The sequence below is a fragment of the Hippocampus comes genome, unplaced genomic scaffold (genome assembly GCF_001891065.2).
Source record: "Hippocampus comes isolate QL1 unplaced genomic scaffold, H_comes_QL1_v1.1 scaffold44, whole genome shotgun sequence".
Lineage (NCBI taxonomy): Eukaryota > Metazoa > Chordata > Actinopteri > Syngnathiformes > Syngnathidae > Hippocampus > Hippocampus comes.
In genome coordinates, this window is record NW_017805546.1 from 2070852 (window position 1) to 2089077 (window position 18226).

The window sequence follows — 18226 nt, forward strand, 5'->3', positions numbered from 1 at the left end:
AAGACGTGCTGTGGAGCTTTCACGCCAGCACTGTAAATCACCTCCTTTGAATTTCTCAAGACATGTCATGAATCGAAGAGGAAACCAACTGGAAAGGATGCAAAATCTTGGTGGTTCGCATCGGGAGGAGGACCAGTTCAAAAATCAATCAGATAAATTCTTGGAAAATTTTTTTGGACACGTTTATTCATGATTAAACATGCATATCTCTTCTCAAAGAGGACTTAGATGAATTGGAAACAAAATATAAACTGACTATCATGAAAAATCCAACACTATTGTGACCTCGGTTCTGTGCTGACAAAGACATTGGTGAACTTTTTTTTTTTTTTTTTTACCCATACAGCATGCTCATATGCAATAACAACAGGTTGTGCACAGGTTTGGACAAAAGAGTGGATAGGTTGAAGCGCCGGGGCTGTGGTTAGGCTGGGCAAACTTCCTAGGGGACTTTTTTTTTTTTTTTTTTTCACGGAAAGACAGAAGTGAAATTACTGAGTTTGGTAATCATTTATTCTTGTGCATGCCGGGAGTAATCAGTTCCTTAAAGGCTCCTTCAACTCCACTGAGTTTTGCTTCCCTTTCCTTCACTAATTGAGCACGTGTTACTGTGTACAGTATGTGCAGCACTGTGGCATTCGAAATCATTCCTAAAAATGCGCAGGGGGATCCTTGGCAGATTCACCTCGTCAACCTTTGGAGCGTGCCTTCACATATCGGGTTTTCCAGCGATGACATAATGTGGGGTGAAACGTGGACCTTAAATGGAGCTTAATCGACGTGGGCGGGGCGCAGTGGGTGTCCACAATTTCCCAAAGTAAAATACTCAGTACTCAAAATTACAGTTACATTTATTTTCTGCGGACATCAACTCATTCTATGCCAAGGATGATTTTTTTTAAATTTTATTTATTTTTTTAAAGAATGAAGCATTCAATCCCAGGTACGTCTTTACGTATTAAAAAAAAATCATGTGTAGGGTAAAAGAGGGGTCTGAATATATATATATATATATATATAAAAAAACATCTTCAGGACACTTATCATTTGTCTCATTTTCATTTCAAGGACAGAGGGTGTTGGAGAAGGCCGGCCGATAGCGTGGGGTCCCCGAGCTGCGGTTGAGCAGGAGATCCCTTTTCAGTGGCAGCTGTTCTCTCAGATCCACCAGGCTGTGCTGAAATTCTCTTAATATAATTCAGCGGGCTCAGGAGAATAGTCCAAAACAAGCGCGTGCCAGTGAGGAGAATGTTGAATTTTTTATCAGCGGGCCGCAACTCGCTGAGCTGGTGGGCAGCTCTCTCATTCATGAGCAGATGTTCGGCGCAGTTACACTCTGCAGCTAATGTGAACTTACTGGCCTCCCCGCCATTGGCTGCAAGGACGTTGGCAGTGACCTGGCATCTGAGAATTGTTCCCGGCTTTGAAACCCCTTTTTTTAGCCGCATCTTAGCCCAGGAGCGCCGTCCCGCCCGGACAGCCGATCCGTCTTCCGTTTGACAGTGATGAAACACTCACTTGTGTTTATTAGGGCATAGCAGCCAATTCTGCACATCTTCTGCTCGATTGTAATTGCCAGCGTGAACCGACAGCCCTCATGGCCGGGATGGGTATGTTTCATGATGGAGAATAGAATACATGTCATGGGCTACTACGGATAGCGAGGGAAGAGTTGCTCGATAAAAGGAAGTGATGGCTTTTTGTGTTCATTTTCATGAGGTTGTCCAAGTGGTCATGAATAGCCGAAGAAGGGGCAGCCCGAGTAGCAGGCAAAATTAAAGGACCGTTTGTCGCCGTGGGGATCTTACCAACCTCATCAAAGCTGAGGGAAAATGTCGCCTTTCGGGCTGATCGCTGGCATTCTGTTCGGGTTTCAGTGTTCGGACCGCATTGAACTCAGGTCTTGACGTGGATGAATTAGCTTGAATCGTACTCCTCACAGCGAAATATCGTCCGTGTATTTTCGACTGGATGCCGACAGTCATGCTTGAGTGATTTGCAGTCTGCTCGCTGGCAAAATCGAATGTGGCACGTGAATATTTTCCACACCCGCGCACCACCTATTTCCGACACCGCCCATAATGCTTTAGCAGCTTTAGCATGCTTGAATCCATTTATAGATTCAATTTCAACCAAACACAGCTTGGCAAAAGTTACTGGGTGCAAACAACACGGCGTCAGTCGTTTTCAAGTGCAAATGTTGTAACTTAGCCGAATGTTGTTTTGACGTCAACAGTCGATGGTCCTTGTTGGTGTGAGGCATTGAGCTGGAAGCTGGTTAATTGTCTCCTCTTGTTTACTGCGCTTGGCATCTCAACACGTTGGCACGGGCGAAGCCTCTGTTAGCTGTTGGCAGGTTTCACTTGTAACTTGTCGAGGAAATTGGAAGTTGTAGTCGGGAGAAGTGAGATTCCCTCGGAGGGACGCATCCTCCGTTCATGCAACCGCCGAATTACTGCCGGGCTGCGGGAAGAGCGTGTTCCTATAAATAAAGCACCTGCGAAAGGCAAGCTGCTTGGCTCCGGTCGGTCTTTAGCGGAAAGCAGCTGCCGCTGCGGCCCCGCCTGGCGGACGCTTTCCTCTCTTTCGACGGCTGTTTCGGAAATCGGCACGGGCAAGCTGCTCAGCCCGGCTTTTATGCGGCCGTATAGAAAGCGCCGGGCTATTTGATGCGCCCCGCCGTTATTAACAAATTGGTTTGTATGTGACATTGAATACAGTCGGCACCCTGCCAGTCATTTTCCGTGTGAGCGTATGAGTGAAAGTCATCCCGCAGCAAAGTTGTCCGTAGGGGACTCGGAAGATTGGAAATGACAAGCTCTTGTTTCGTCTGCGTGTCTCATTTTCACTTTCTAATTGGTCGTTTTTCAGGTTGGTTTTATGAGAGCAAAACTAATTAGTGTTACTAAATCCAGCAGGAAAAAAAAATAGCACTCTACTTGATTGTTCTGGTTTCCTCTCCCGTGTCAGGCACTCGACAATAAAATGTGACGGGAATAGTTTTCCAATTGCTCGTACTTCAACATCCCACAGCTGAATGGGACATGGGACTCCTGGTCTCATGATTTTTTTTTTTTGTTTGGCGAGAACAAGGAACAGTGGTTGCCCTTCTTGTCTTTGTGGCTCATAGGAAGGTAAAGTTTTTTTTTTTTTTTTGTTTTGTTTTGTTTTTTTTTTTTTTTGCTGGTGGGACAAAAACAATGTGCTGTGTTTGAGAGGGGGGGGGGCATTCTCTGCTTTGATTAGCCCCGTCCTGCTGACAGGAGCGACCAAACAAGTTTACAGTAGCGGTGACATTACCGTTACCTTTATTCAAGGCGCTCCAGCTGCAGCGAGCCCTCAGGAAGCACATCACAGACCCGCATGGGCGGCCGGCGTCCGCAAAGTGCAATACGAGCCATGTTTGAGTTGGCACGCATTCTTCTCTCAGGGAAGTTTTGCTGTCGGTGCAGAAAGTCCAGTGGCGGCGAGGCTTTGTGGGGCGGCGCTGATTCGAGGGGGCAGGATGGGCCTTTTCCACCTCTCCCCTCTTTCAGGAAACACATCTTGCCGTTTTTCCATCCGTGTTTGAAAGTGGCAACGGGGGGCGTGAGTCAGTAGTTCCCAGTAAATTGGTCGAGTGGCGATCCAATTCGTTTTGCTCTCTTAGACAGAACTGACACAAAGTGTGCGTTCGTGAGTCTTGAATGTTCAAATGTCACTGCCTTGCCGGACTGGTGGCATTCAGGTTTCTGTTATGCCTCTGATGTGCCCACTCGGCATCCATTGCAGCCTGCTCATCCTGGAAGGGGGAGTCTCCCATCTGCGGCCCCTGCTCAAGGTTTCCCCAGATGGGTTATCACGAGTTTTTCCTTGCCCTCCTGGGGGTTAAAGTTCGGGGATGTCCTTCATGGATGTCAACTGTGGGCGTGTGAAGCCCTTTGAGGTCTTTTGTGATTAAGGGCTACACAAGCAAATGCGACTTGACTTCACTTGATATTACCTTAGTTTGCAGGTCGACTCATCTCCCTTTCTTGCACCGCTGCATTGCACACGGGCTATAGTGAGCTGATGGAAATGTGGAGGAAAAAAATTGGCTGAGATGGCCGATGCGCAAACCGGGAGGATTAGGATGGAATTATCCGAAAAGGTTCACACTTGATGTGTCGTTTGTACGACAGTCGGGAAGCCTGGACAAACGACTTGCGCGGGTGTTTGCGCTGTTTTTTTTTTTTTTTCCTCCCGGGCTCTGACAACACAATAACTCTGTTGGGAACGTGTTCTCAGAAAGCCGTAATTAAGAAGTGCTTGATCCAAGGTTAGGGAGGAGCGGTGTTTAAATGCAATTAGAGCAAAGCGCAAATTAATTTGGACTCGTTTACAGTTTTTGGAATGTGTCATTATTTGTTTAATCAAGGGAGGTCAAGTTTGCGCCATGCGTGCATGCATCCGCCTACTAGAGTGTGTGTGTGTGTGTGGGGGGGGGGGGGTTGGTGGTAATGGGAAAATCTATTTAGTAATTCAGCTCTAATGAATTGTGATTTGAATGTGACCTGTTTTGTATCCCCATGTTATTAGACTAACATTTCTCTCAGAGGTGCGCAACCGGTGTGTACACACACACACACACACACACACACACACACACACACACACACACACAGACGCGTACAAACGTCTGCGCTACGTCTCCTGACAGTGGTGACGTTCTTGAAAGCTTACCGAAAAAAAAAAATGAATGAGATCCAGCTTTCCTTCAGTAAATTGTCTCAAGAATGTGTCTCATTTCTTCGTATGGCAAGAATAGAACACAGCATTCCCAACAATCTCCAAAGGAATGATACAGGCAAGCACTCCAAACTCCGTTATACTTTCCCGCTTTTTCTCGCACTTCATCCCAGCAAAACTGTCTTTGCTTTCATCTGACCAAACATATTTGTAAAATATTGAGTGACAAGGTCAAAGGTGAGCAAATGTGGAAAAAAAAAAAAGATGCCAGGGCACATGCAGTCCGTGCAGTTTGAGCGCTGTCGCTTTTTGTTTGCTTGTTTTGCAATTGTGGATCACTTGGAATCGGGCTGACATCCGCACACTCACACCCACCCGTTTTTAAAAATACCGCGCCCCACCGGCCCACTCTTTGTTGACCATAGTAGTTGTAGTAGAAGCTTGGCCACCCGTTACATTTTGCGGGGGTCTTGGCGAGCACGCGTTCACCAACTTTCCCACAAGTCATTGCTCCTGATGTGGCATGCGAACACGTTGAAAACAAACAAATGACCCTGTGCAGACTCCGCACCGCAAAAACACTTCCAAAGGCTTGCAGTGTAACGTAAAACACACGAATGACTAACCTTCACGCTCGGAAGACGACACCTTATTATAACGTTGACCTTTGAGGGATTCGCTTTTATTTATTTCTTTTTTTGCTCAATAGTAACCTGGGTTTGGTGTTTTCGTTAGACCGATGTCCAGAAGGATTTGTGCTGAGTAGTCAAATTGCAGTTTCAAAAAAACAACGATGCTCCAGCGCACACGCGACGCTCGTGAGAAGAAAAAGTTTGGTGAATGCATGGATGGTATTTATTCTAAATTCCTAGATATAGCACAATTGATGGTCAGTGACATCGTTTTTTTTGCCCAAGTAAAGATAATCACACAAATATGCGAATGAATGGCACATTATCACTTTTTTTAAATTCTGTTTAAAAAAACAAAAAACAAAAAACCCACCCTTAAAAATCAACAATATTCACGTGTGTAAACACCCTCGCTCTTGTCTGGAAATGGTTCCAAATACCAAATAGTGAATATTCATGTCAATGTTATCCTCGAGTGAGCCGGGAGCCGAGGGGACTTGACGGCGATGCCAAGCCATACTTTGAATGAAGCCCAGCTGCCGTATGATCAAATAGCCGCCCCTAATTAAGACCTAAGTGTACACCCATGTAACATTCTCTGTGGAATGCAAACAACCTGTGATATTTCCAGAGGAATTGCCTATGCGTGTCTCGCAAAGAAGCGGAGTGAATCGATTGTTTGGATTCTGGGGGGGGGGGGGGGGGGGGGCTCATCTCTTAACGGCAATGTGCCTCCCCGCCGCTGCATGTTGACTTGTGGTCTGCAGAGGCCGCTCAAAATGTTGGAAACCCTCCCGCCTCTTCTTCGCCACTTCCTTTTATTCCAAATGCTACGTTTTCTTACACTTTGCTCCTCCCCAAAAATTAGCATCATAAATGGAACACAGGAGAGTGGAATTATTTGACAATGCAAATGAGATATCGATCGAGCTCTATGGGGAGCATTTGCCAAGGTTGCGCTCAGTCTGAACACACCAAAAGACAACAAATATGACAAGCAACAGATGTGTCACACGGGCTGAAATCCAAACAGCGTCCGGCACGGACTTGTGCACGCCATCATATCAGACGTGCTTGCTGTGATGGGGCGAGGAGGCAGCAAATGTTTGCCTGCAGATGAGACGCGGCAGCCTCTCCGCTGCTTCAAGCTTCCTGTCTGAAAGAGGACAAGCCTGATTTTTTATTTTTTGATGCTGCTTTGACACTTGGAGTCACTCGGTCGTCTGCGCTGCTTTCTTTAGCTTGTGTTTTCAAAGTGCGCCTTATCAACCATGTGACAAGTAGGCCACCAATGAGACGAGGCCAAAGGCAATGTCCTTCCTCACTGCACCGCGAGTGCAAAGATGTTCTGCGCTTGTACAAGAAAACTTCATTTGACATGATTTAGTCCATTATTCATTGACGTAAGTTGGTTTGTTCTGTTATGGAAGAAGGTTTGTGCTATACAGTGAACCCGGGTTGAACGCGGAGGGGTGGTGTCGGTCCGAAAAGGACCCGCGAGCGGCGAAATCCGTGACGTGGTCAGTATAACTGCTCCTCAAGGTTTTCTTCCTCGCTTAAAAGGACTTGACGAGTCGACCAATGTTCAACAGCCTCGACTGGCCGCACGTCCACCATTTTGAGGTAAACAAACTGGGACAAAAATATACAATGACACAACATAACAAATACATACATGCCTCTCGATGAAACACAATAGTCATGGCCACATCCCGTTTTGCCTCCTCAACAGGAATATCGTGTCCTGAGAAGAAATTGAAGCTCTTGCCGTATGCACCTCACACTTTCTGACGTGCCTCCTGATCGACATGAACCACTTCCTGCCACTCCACGCAACCCTCAAATTTAACAGCAGGGGGCACAATAACCGAAACGAATGTGGAGTCTTCGGCAACATGCGTTGTCATTTTACCATCATATAGAAAGGCACATGAATTTAACATGACCGTGATCTTAGAATCACGACAGTTACGGTCAGCTTTACTTTTAACAAATATTATACAATCCAATCCAAAGATTGTAACCTGTTTTTGTTGCAAATGTCAATTTGGTAAACTGTACAGAGACGAGGCGTGGAGATTGTTGACGTTGGTCTACAGTGCCTTAGCCAATCAGGATGCAGAACGCAATGCACTATACGAAAAAAAAACAATAATCCATGACACAGCAAAGCTGTGAAAGTTGAACCACGTTAAGGCGATGATTCACTGTAGCTGTGTCCATTTGACATTATTGAGTTGTAATTGAAGTATTTTCCTAAGGCGGGCCCTTCTCACAAATAACTTTCCATTAAAGCACGAAGGAAGTTTCCCGAATACTAATAATGCTCAGCTGCACTTGTAAATGCTCCATTTGGCTTCTCAACGGTGCCATTTAGAAAGTCGCACGCACGTGGGTGATAACATATTTCACCAAGCCACAAAGCGTCCCGGCGTGCGCGTTTTCGTGTGGGAAAACAAAACGCTCTACATATCTCGTATTACATAGATGGAAATTGAAATGCTAATGTTGAGATCTGAAACAGAGCATTTGAATATTCAAATGTCTGCCGCGGTGTCGTGCATTATCGCTATTAGTATTTGCATACAGGTCTGTTTGCTGCTCTGAACTTGGGTGGTTAAAAACAAAAAGGCATCGGCGGCGATACGTCAATGTGCATCTGGTCACGATAAGAAAGTAACAGGGAGAGTGCCACTTCAGATATCCCCCCCAAAAAACTGTGCCAATTTGATCAATTTGCATGTCGCCGCTACTCTGCTGTTTTACAATACACAGCGACCGCGTTGCTGATGTGTCACTGTTGTCACTTACGAACACTTTGTGCAAAGCAGATGACATTTGTCAATGTTTATTCGGGAGCATCACTTGTAACCTAAAATACAAAAGACGTTTGTTTTTTTTGTTTTTTTTTTGCTCATGTTTATGCCCTCAAGTGAATTGAAAATGTCTGCTTTCACAATTGCAGAGACTGTTTAATCAGAAGATGTTAGTATCCTTGCGCTGTAATATATCAACCATTTTTTTTCCCACTCCATTCAGAATATCTTCACTTTTTTAACCCATTTTAGCTTAACATTCCCATGTGTTTAATTATATATATATATATATATATATATATATATATACACACACACACACACACACACACACACACACACACACACACATATATATCTTTAACTCTTTATATATATAAATAATTTAAAGAGGATAATTTTTTTACAGATTAATATTAAGTCCTCTTGAAATATTGATGATGAATTTTTAAAACTATGAATTTACATAACCGTTACGACATTAAAAAAACAGCGGCCCGGTGCCAACATAACTGTAGCTCATCCATCCCAAGACCGTTCACAAGCTGAAAATAGAGGTCCATTTTCCTACCCAAAATATGTGCACAACCCAAATGGTTCCTAAATCGCAGTTCCAATGGAAACTGAAAATAAATGATAACTTGGTCATTTCTCAGATTATTTTCATGACGTTTACATTATTGTCAGTTTAGCCCAATTGGTGGTAATTGAGGTGATGCGATTGATAGATATCTCAAGAAATCTCTCTCTCTCTCTCTTGCTTTCTCTCTCTCTCTCTCTTCTCTCTCTCTCTCTCTCTCTCTCTCTCTCTCTCTCTCTATCCATCTAGTCATTTGATCCATTGATTTTTCACAGGAGAGCGAATGGCTTCAAATATTTGGAAAATGGATGATAGTGAAAATATTTTCAAATGAACACGGACATGAGCAGAGCAGAGGCGAGTAGTTTCCCCTGGTGATCCTCCAGGCTCCTTTGTTTCCTTGGTGTGTCTCCAGCTCATTAATGTTCTAAGCATGTGAGAAAAGCAGACCGTACTCCGTAACCCACAGATTGGTGACATCGCAGGCCTAATACACACACACACACACACACACACACACACACACACACACACACACACACACACACACACACACACACGCGCGCCCAAGAATCTCTCCGCCGTTTGAAGTCCTCTGGCTCTTTTAGGAAGTGATGGCCACTGAGCTGCCCTGATTAAAATGACAATAGTCTAATTAACTCGACCTCGGTGTCAGTGCACTAAAATGGCTGACGGCCTGTCAGTTCCTGTTTGCAAACCTTTTGTCTCCTCATTGTCCAAATTCCCCCACCCCAAAGAAAAAAAATGCCCCAACCTTCCTTGATGGGATTTGCTAATGGCAATTATTTCTCAAAAGCTAATTAAATCTCGACATTTGTTTCAGATGATTTTTTTTTTCTTTGTAAAAGTCCTCCTCATGTGTTATCCTTTGAAGGTGTTTAGTAAGAGTAAAAAAAAAGAAAATAACTGTAAATACCCCCCCCCCCAAAAAAAAGATCATAAATCAAACATGGAAAGGCAAACGAGTCCATGCTTTGTACATGACCTTTTACTCCCCGCCTCTGAAATTAACTGTGCTTGCACCTCCATAAATTCTTCGATTATTGAATGAATTGAAATGAAAATGAACGATTGTTTTTTTGTCTTCTGTTGATGATCAAGGCCTGAAAGGAGATCATTCTTCACTTTTGACTGAAATCAGTGCAGTCCAAACCTTTCTTTTCTTTTGCAAGGAAGCGTCTATTTTGTCCAAATATCTGCAGGCATCGAACTGTCATTTTCAGTTGAGAGCGAGCGGCAAAATGAGATGGCTAAAAATGGCCGCGTTTTGCCGCTGAACTCATTTTCCACAAACGCAACGTGAACCAGAATGTCGCGTTTAGACGAGTGGGGGCTGCATCGAAGATATTCTTGTCAAGAACGTTTGGAGGTTGACTTCGCATGACATTTTTTTGCCGTGACCACACACGGCATCTTGATGAACAAATTGAGGTGTTAGCCATGCCGTTGTCTGGCACAAGTGGTGGCCATATAATGGCGCATATATTAAACTGCACTTGTGGAAATTCACATCTGGCGTGTGTCTGCGTGCGGGGGTGTGCGTGCGTGTGCAACAACCCCCTCTGCCCCTCCCCCAACAACACTCTCATTTCATCGTCTGTTCAGCAGTGCCGTGGCGCTTCCGCGCAAGTTGGCGGCTCTGGGTGCATCTGTTGTTATTATTTTTCCATTGATAATTGGCTTCAACAATGGAATGCCCGTTTCCCCCCGCTCGTCTTTGAAACCAAATACCTTGTTTGTTTGCCCGAGGTCTCACTTGTACTCTCTGTTGTCTGGTACTCTCCCTGACCCCGCAACGTGTCACTCACGTTCTCCTCGCCGAATGTCCCTCCAGCCGTAGAGCCTTCGACGTCCCTGCGGCGCGTTTAAGAGGTCCAGATCAGCAAAACAAACACATTGGCGCTGCGCCACTCATCGTGCTCCAGAAAGATTTTGAAAGTGCTGTTTGCTGGGCTCATACTTCCGTGCCGCAATTGTAACACCCGCCAATGTATACAAAGTGTTGTACATTGAGAAAAAAATCACACCACAACAAACAATAAATGAATAACAAAGACAGTGGAAAGCACAAAAAAACGTCAAAACCCCGAGAATAAAAATGAGTTTTAAGACGAGTTTGAAAGATGGGCAGTGCGAGGCGGCTCTCCGAACGCGTTCGTTCCAAAGAGAGGGGCCGGTAACGGAAAAGGTTCGATGCCCTCCGGGCCTCCCCCTCGTCCTCGGTACCTTTAGTAGTGTCTGGTCCGCAGACTTTTGGCTCTGTCGGAGCTCAGAGAGGTAAGGCGGGGCCAGGCCATTTCAAGATTGGAAAACAATTAATAGAATCTTCAAAAGAACCCTAAAATGAGCCTGTGAAGGGATGCCGAAGTAGGAGTTGTGTGCTCCCGCTTGCGAGTACCAGTCAAGCAATCAGCAGCATTCTGGACCAACTGGAGACGCTTCATGGAGGATTGGCTGACTCCAAAGTAAAAGTGAATTCCAGTCATCCAGCCGGCATGTGATAAAGACACAAATGACTGTTTCAAAGTGTTCTTGAGAAAGGAGCGGCTTGACTTTTGTTTTAAAAACAAATCCACCAGATCACTCGCTTATTTGTTGGAATAATTGATAGGACACTCGATTCTAAAAGGATTACATCGCGACAGCCCGACATCGGAAGACTTTGGTTTGAACGGCACCGTTCACGTGTGAGCTCAATACTGCTTTAAACGTCCAGTGACTTCTATTACGAAATCCGTTTTGTGTTTGGGACATCAGTACAACTCTTGCTGACGTCTGCGTGTACACAACTTCAAAATGTGAACATCATGCTGCCCGCGACCATGAGCGTTGCCGCCTTCTCCGCTGTCTCGGTTGTCCTCTTTTAGATTTCTCCGCCCGTAGCTTGTCCATACACAGAATAGTGAGGTGGAACATGGGCGGCCCCACTTCTGCAGTGAAGTGGCCGTAAAAGGGGCGATTGATTTTTGCATGAATTAATATGATGGTGATGTGTGGAGTTCATTAACGAGCCACCGCCGACAGAATCAAGAGTGCTTCGAGAAATTAATGGAATATCTTACTTCGTGTAAATATTCATGAGCTCTCATCTTTTTTTTTTTTCATCTCCTCAGTGTGAAAAGTGATGAGAGTCTGTCCATTAGAGGACCTGAATCCCATTGTTGGGATTGGCTACATTTCTACGGGATGGGGGGGTATCAAGACGACCGAGCATATCACCTGACGACAAAGCCATTGATTACAAATCTGGGATGGGAAAGCGTGTTGCAAAGTCCCCTCGACGGGTTCACGCACGGCGCCAAATAACCAAACGCTTTTTTTTCCCGCACCCGTTCCGTTTCACATTTTGAATGCGCCGTATTAACAACATCTTAATGCCTTCCTTTGATTGATATGAGCCATTTATTTGTCTAACAGAGCATTCAGCCAACCCACCTGGAGGATAATTATCTCAACAATAATTTGTTCCATTGCCTAAGTTTCTACGTGTGACGTTCCGACGCAGGCTCCACTTGTTTATCCTCAGCCTGCGTTGCCTGCTCCCCTACCGCTCGAAATGGTCACATCGCAGCCTTTTACCGTTTGAAACGGAGGCAATTATCTTTGTCTTATTAGCTTCTTGCGATCTTGTCGTGCCGAGAACACGCGCGGCCGTGCCGTCAGGATCCAGTTGTTTGCTCGTTTGTTTGAAGCAAAATGCCAATTTGCTTTCATGGAAGTGACTGGAAGACTTTGCTCAATTTATATTGCAAATTATGTAAATGCCTCGAGCTCACAGGGCTCTTTCAGGTGATGGGAATTAATGGCGTCGAGCCGTTTGAAGCTTGAAATGAAATGAATTTCATTTGTCACCACTTGCCATTGATTTACGATCCAACGGATGATGTGTTAATTGAGGGATAATTCTTCACAATTATCGTGCATTTGACTTGAAATGATGCTGCTTTTGAGATCTGTTGTTCTGCCATGCAACCCGTTTGGGGCGCGTGCTGTCATCGGTGCTTATCGATGTGCTGTTGCGCAAGCATCTATTTTAGATAAATACCATTTCGTGGTGACAATTTTGACTGCCAAATTTTTGACCAGATGGGAAGGGCATTGGTTCGTGAGCTTTTTTTTTTCCCGCCCCCTCCTCCATATTTGGTTACGCTTTAATGCTTTTATTCAAATGCACCCCATATCTTAGCCCGCAGCGACTTGAACGTTTTCCATAAAAATGCGATTTTGTTTCCTTTGTTGTTTTTTTTTCCCCCCCGTTGGGTTGAGTGCTCAGTTGGGAAAGTCTTGTGCAAACACATCAGTCCTGTCAAATGCCGTCGCACACTGTCACACTGCATTCACCACGAGGGCAAGGTTACTACCATCAGAAATATGATATCTTGTGTGTCAAATTACCAACACGGTTTTTAATGTGTCAGCGTCAATGTATGCAGTTGGGGTTGGGTTGAAATGGAAGAATTTGTACACGGTGATGTTTAAATGTGCAGGGGGGATAAGCATAATCACCTCAAAAAAAGCTTCGACAAAATAGGAAAAAAAAAGGAAAAGAAGCTGCTGGTTGCATTGACAATTACGGGAAGTCTTACTTTATTTTTTCCTTCTTTTTAGTGGAGGGTGCATTCGGTGTTTTGCCACCGCTCCAAGGGAAGATTGCTTTGAATAAGCGAGCTCGTCAATAAGGTAAGACTGTGTGCGTGTGTGCGTGTGTGTGTATCTATCTATCTATCTATAGATATATACATACACACACATATTTTGGAATGTGGGAGGAAACCCACGCGGGCACCGGGAGAACATGCAAACTCCTCACAGGAAGGCTGGAGCGGGAATCGAACCCTGCACCTCTGCACTGTGCAGCGGACGTGCTAACCAGTCGACCACCATGCCACTAGTATACAAAAAAAAGAAAAAAAAAGTTTATATATATATGTATATGTGTATGTGTGTGTATATATGTGTGTACGTGTGTGTGTGTGTGTGTGTGTGTGTGTGTGTGTATATGTAAATAAATATATATTATGTGTGCAGAGAAACAGAGACACAGGCTCGGTGGGTTGACAGTATTTTGCTTACCAAATTCCCATGTGAGAGAATAAACAACATGAGTTAAAGCCATTGAAAGATTGTGGGCACACTTCGGACCTCCGTTTAATTGACTTTGTTGCGTTTAGTGCCTGCTTTGAAATGTCATTTCTTGATATCAGCATCCAAGTGAAATTGCCATGTATTAGTGGTTGGCTGGCTAAGCTTCTCGTTCAGCGGCATTTACAGCCGTCTGTTTTTCAATGCATTTATAAGAGTTTGATTCGGCAAAGCTCTTTCATCGTTTATGCCTAGGTTGGAACATAATAAACAACTGTAGCAAAAGTGCCTCGCGGGGGTGATTCTGGCAAGAAAGTGAAACGCTTCTGTCACTTGCAGTGTTGTTGCTGCACTTTAAGTACCTTCATCTATTCTCTCGGCGTGGTTGCCGTTGTGTAAAACCCGAACAGGCGGAGGAGCCAACGCGTGGCACTTTGGAAGCTGACATGACCGTCTCACAAATATCAAGCAGGCTCAAGCAAAAAATGAAAAACTTACAACGGAAGGATGAAAGGGGCCACTTTTTCACACATGCTGCAGTCAGTCAAGAAAGCAGTTGTATTTTGTTTTCATTGTCGAGTTCATTTCATCAGCTTTCTGTTCAAGGTGTTCATGGAAAATAGATTTTGGGGGTGGCCGACAGCCCTCGATCTCACCGAGTCGATCCGGCTCCGCACTTCACAGCAGCCGAATCCCAAACGCCAAAAAGAACAAAGTGTAGCGAGGTGACCATTTTTCAGTCGCTCGAGGATCTTTCATGTGACGTCTTCAGGAATCAGCACAAATTGGAGGAAACCATTTTTGGCTCTAAAATTTGAATTTTCTTTTTTCAATGCTTTGACGATAAATTGTATTTTTCTTTTTTCTTTTTTTTTCTTTTCTTTTTACCTTGGAATATATAGAAAAGTCCAACAGTACACCCTAACTAACCTTACGGGCCATGACAAATGTCTTGTTATTTTTTTATATATTTATTTTTGTTTGGGTTGGGGTGTCAAGTCGCTAGCTGCAGAAAAATGGATGGCGGGTCGCGAATGGCCCCCGGGCCGTCATTTGGACTCCGTTGGAGTCCAAAAAAGAGAGTAATGCCTGCTCATGAGTGATTTCTCCCTTGTTGCATTGTGCCTGTGAAATACTCAACGTACAGGAAACAGCTGACCACACAGCCCAACAAGCTGTTTTGTCATTTCTTCTGCTCTTAGCGGTTGAAAAATAAAACAACGACAGCACAATCTTTTAATCGAAGAAACACTTGTCAGGAAACGTTGCCAAAGAAAAGCTCGAGCCGATCTGCTCTGCAATTTGTAACAACTGGGACTGGGTTTTCGCCGGACATGTTTTTCTGCAGCTGAATGCACGGCGTCCCCTCTCGTTGCGCTTCACACTCGGTTGCTTCGGTCAACCGCACGTGATGTGCAATCGCAGCAACAAGTTGAAGTTCAGGTGACGGACTCGTTTCATTCAGAGCGCCCGTCGGTTTGTGCAGGCCGCTCGAGCTCCTCCTCGAGCGGCCATAATTTGATGTCACGCTCCCTTTGGAGTTGATGTGTTTTGGATTTCTGCAGCTTTTTTTGGGGAGGGGGGGGCGGTTGTGGTTTGTAATGTTTGCTTCCAATTTGTTGCTGTGATTGCAGCATTTCATGTTTTTTTGGTTTGCATCATTCCTGTGTTTGTTTTTGTCTGGTCTTGTTTGCATCATATTATTATTTTTTGGAGTGGTTTGCAGAATTTTTTGTTTTTGGGCTGCAAACGGCCTAATGTTGCAAAATCATTGCCATGACATAAAAGATCCAAATACATGTCGTGCATTGAAACTTGCATTTACGTAGAAGTATGAAATAATCCAGAGAACAAATTGTCACTTAGACTCAGTGTACATAGAGCCACCCTGAGTTTATTGGTGCCATCAAATTATCGACTGGCTGACAGTGCATTATACAGCCTACATTATGAATGGACTTTATGACAGAGAGCCGTGATGATATTTTACACCAAAGGTTTCCAAGAGCATTAACTCTTTCATTCCACAAGACTACTTGGACGTCTTTTTAAAATTAGGCTCCGCCTACCAAGGACGTACTCTGTCTTTTTTTTGCGTCATCGAGAGAAGGAGGGTCTGATGCAATCTGTATATGAGAATAAGCCGTTTGCATTGTAAATCATGTAACAAAGCGACCAGTAGGTGGCAGTGGTTCCTCACGTGCTTGAAATGCATGCTTTTACAAAAAGCTCTTTTTCTCCGTTTTTTGACCAGGAATTGCCATTTTCATGAAACGTAGCCATTTTGTAATGCCGATTGCTGAAGAATGGAAAAAAGATAGAAACAACATTTTTTTCCTGCTGAAAGAAGAGAGTCCAAACTTTATTTTGGTAGGCTCCATGTTTATATAGCATTAGAACCAAATATTCTTTGGGCCTTGCAAGATCAGTCAAAATCCAGTAAAACACTGGGATTGAGGGGGTTGCTCCAGTGAGAATGGCTGGGATTGAATGAGTTAAATAAGCAAAAAGGATTACTTTGAAAGTGTCCATCGCACGATTGCCATTGTGAGCGTGTCACCCGTCATCTTCCGAGGTCAGCGACCGCAAGTGTTTGCCACTCGCACTGTTGCAAATGTTCACTGGGTGTACACGGTGAAATTGAAAATGCGTCACTTGGAAGTAGATCCAACACAGATGCAACATTGGAAACCTGCAGTGTCAATCCAGCGCCACTGATTTGTTCAGCGGCGCAGTCTCCGCTAAACTCGGGTCATCGAAAGCAACACAAAAATAAATAAATCAAAAGCATCAAAAACAGCAGCTACGCTGTCGCCTGCTGTTGTTGTTTTGGCTGTGCTGTCTTTGTCCTTGGCGAACACTTAACCCTCAACCGCATGCATTTATCATTACTTTTTTTAATTTTGTACAGACAGTTGTGAAATGCTGAAATGTTTCAAAAGTTTTGCTGTTTTGACCTAAAAAAAAACAACACATTTTTTAGGCAAAAAAGAAACTGATGTTGCATAAACAAATAAACAAAAAAAAAACATCTTTTCTTCTTCTTTTTTTTTTTTTTTTTCTATTCTCAGTAGGTAGCACATGGTCCCTTGCCAACCCCATCCCCCCCCCCCTCCCATTACTTGCTGCTATGTCTTGTAAGATAGAATGAATGAATTGCATTTTTGGTGTATAGATGTCATCTTGCGGAACATTTCTTTTTGGGAAGGAAAATGCATTTGGTGAGGATCAATTTATTTTTCGATCAGTATCAAAAGAAAAACATTTACAATCTTGGTCTCACTCCTTGTGTACTGGCGAGGCCGGGGGGGGGGGGGGGATAATATCAAGCGGCCACCTGCAGCTGAACAGGTCCGTGTGCGATAGATTCCATCAGCGGAATGTCGCTACTGTAGGTTGCCTTTGCTACTAAGTGATGAAAATAACACGAATGATGACACGAATAGCGGCCTTAATAATCACTAGTTAAGGTCAACGGTAAAAGCAACCGGACAAGGCTGAGTACTTTTTTTGTTTTGCTTTTAGTATTTGACTGTTTCAATCCTGCCATTACTGCCGGTCTTTCGTGTTATTTCGAACAAAAACAATTTGCAAAGTGGGAAGCTTCGGTGAGTGCGTTTTTAATGAGGCCCAAGTCGGTTTCAAATATTGTATCTTGTCAAGTGAGGTTCGGAATAAGATTAAAATCAGCCAAGACAAAAAGTTTACTTGTGCTTTTATCTCAAGGTGGAGATGTGTCAAACATTTGAAGTTAATGCCCCAAATCATCACCCCCCTTTTTTTTTTTTTTTTTTTTTTTAAACAATTCAATGCAGGATCTATTTTGCATGCGACAAACAGGGAAATATATTTGCAAAACAGTCTCGGCGGCCGGCTCGAAAACCACAGGGCCAACGGTGCAACGAAAACTGGAATGACAAACGGCATTAGCCGAAACATTTCCATCCTTTGACAAGAATGTTATTGTTTACCTTCGCATTCGTGTCCTAATATGGCTCCCCCCCCCCCAAAAAAACCCCCTTGTCAACGCTGGCCGCCGCCGAGGCGAGAGGCCCTCGAGGGGAGACACTTTCAGCTGCCACTTTGACAATGAGAAACAAATGTCACCGCTTGGCAAAAGAGGCCGACTTTGCTCGTCTTACAGTACTTTGGCTTTCCTTTGTGTTTGTCTGACTGCGGCTCCCCCGTGTAACCGCTCTCGCTTGCGAGACGTCCTCTTGTGTGTTCCCGCTTGTCTTTCTTGCCGTTTTCCTCTGTCGTTATTTGTCTCGAGCTCTCTATTGATCCCTGTCCGTGGCCTGGTGTTAGCTATGCGGAGATTGACTGATGGCTTTCTTGTTTGCTGTGTTTTTTAGTAGAAAGCGGGGGAGCAGGAGGGGCGGGGGGGG

At 44.4% G+C, this 18226-nt stretch overlaps 1 protein-coding gene across 3 annotated transcripts in view; it reads left to right on the forward strand.

Moving 5' to 3' along the window:
- The window catches only part of foxp1b (forkhead box P1b), a 118759-nt gene that overhangs the window by 11980 nt on the left and 88553 nt on the right, over nt 1-18226 (forward strand). For all 3 annotated transcript variants that reach the window (XM_019879393.1, XM_019879392.1, XM_019879391.1), the window contains one exon: nt 13365-13436. The gene's annotated coding sequence lies outside the window, so the exon portion shown is untranslated. The remainder of the gene's footprint in view (nt 1-13364; nt 13437-18226) is intronic.